At 48.1% G+C, this 1,729-nt stretch overlaps 1 pseudogene; it reads right to left on the reverse strand.

Annotated features, from left to right (window-relative positions):
* Nucleotides 1-208: 208 nt before the first annotated feature.
* Nucleotides 209-410, reverse strand: LOC119962540 (annotated as a pseudogene).
* Nucleotides 411-1,729: the final 1,319 nt, after the last annotated feature.

A 1,729-nucleotide genomic window follows, 5' to 3' on the forward strand; every position in this document is an offset into this window, starting at 1 on the left:
CGGTCGGTAGCGGAGGATCGCTGGCCGGGCCTCTGGCCTTGCCCCCCCCCCCCCCCAGACACACCAACACATCGATTCCTGGTTCCCGGAGAATCGCAGACCGGTGCCGGCCCCGATTTCAGAGCGAAATTGGATTCTCCGTCCCCGGAGAAAGAAGAAAGACAGAAAAATTCTGAGATCGGAGTGTATAGTAGCGATTGTTTTTTAAAAGACTTTTTCTAGTTACAAAGCCAGGATTCAGAGTGTGGACAGGGGCGAACCCCTAATCCCAGCTCCTTGCCAGCTCCAAAAACCAATTCAAATTCAAATTGAATCCAATTCATGGTGCCCACGAGAGAGACAGACCAGATCTTAGCCAAAAGGCAGAGCAGATACTACACTTGATCTTAGCCAAAAGGCCGAGAAGCGATAAAGTAGCGATTGTTAAGGAAGGCGGATTCACTGATCATGTTTTCTCTCAGGTCTAAACAAAGAGAGGTGGGGATGTAATGACGTCCAGGAGAAAACTTTCTACTCCGCCCCTTTTTGAAACGAGCAGAGAATTAACCCTTGCCTGTTAACAGCTGAAGATGTATTTATATTTCTACAGGAATTACAAATTTTAAGTTTGTATTGTCAGATATATTCCGATTAATTAACCCACAGGTAACTGCAAGCGGGACAACATTTGCAGCAGCTTCAGGAATTTGAGAATTCATAGGTTTTCAATAGTGCAGCATTAGTACATCAGTCACAGAAGGCAGTAAAATCAGACAGAACAGGAAAGGCCCTTCAGCCCATCGAGTCTGTGCCGGTCAAAAACAACCACCTAACTATTCTGATCCCATTTCCCAGCCTTGGCCCAGAGCCGTGTCTGCCCTGGGATCACAATGACACATCTCAATACTTCTTAATGTTCTGAGGGTCTCTGCCTCCAACCCCCTTTCAGGCAGCGAGTTCCAGACTCCCACCACCCTCTGGGTGAAAGGTTTTCCCTCACATCCCCTCTAACCCTCCCGCCCCTCACCTTAAATCTGTTCCCCCTGGTCATTAATCCCTCCACCAATGGGAAATGGTTGTTCCTGTCGACTATATCTATGACCCTCATAACTGTATACATCTCAATCCTGTCCCCCCTCAGTCCCCTCTGCTCCAAGGAAAACAACCTCAGTCTATCCAATCTCTCTCCATAGCTAAAACTCTCCGGCCCAGGCAACATCCTGGTAAATCTTCTCTGCACCCTTTCCATCCCTCCTATAATGTGGATTTATACAGTTCCAGCATAACCTCCCTGCTCTTAAACTCTGTGCCTCAGCTAATAAAGGCAGGTATACCATCTTATCCACAGTACCCACCTGCTCTGCTACCTTAAGGGACCGGTGTACATGCACACCAAGCTCCCTCTGATCCTCGGTCCTTCATACATAGAAACATAGGAAATAGAAGCAGGAGGAGGCCATTCGGCCCCTCGAGACTGCTCTGCCATTCATAATGATCATGGCTGATCATCAAGTTCAATATCCTGATCCTGCTTCCCCCCCATCCCTCGATCCCTTTAGCCCCAAGAGCGATATCTAATTCCTTCTTAAAATTACACAACATTTTGGCCTCAACTACTTTCTGTGGGAGTGAATCCCACAGATTCCCCGCTCTCTGGGTGAAGAAATGTCTCCTCACCTCAGTCCTAAAAGGTTTACCCCTTATCCTCAAACTGTGACCCCGAGTTCTGGACTCGCCCACCATCGGGAAC

This window comes from Scyliorhinus canicula, chromosome 2 (assembly GCF_902713615.1).
Source record: "Scyliorhinus canicula chromosome 2, sScyCan1.1, whole genome shotgun sequence".
NCBI classification, from domain to species: Eukaryota; Metazoa; Chordata; class Chondrichthyes; order Carcharhiniformes; family Scyliorhinidae; genus Scyliorhinus; species Scyliorhinus canicula.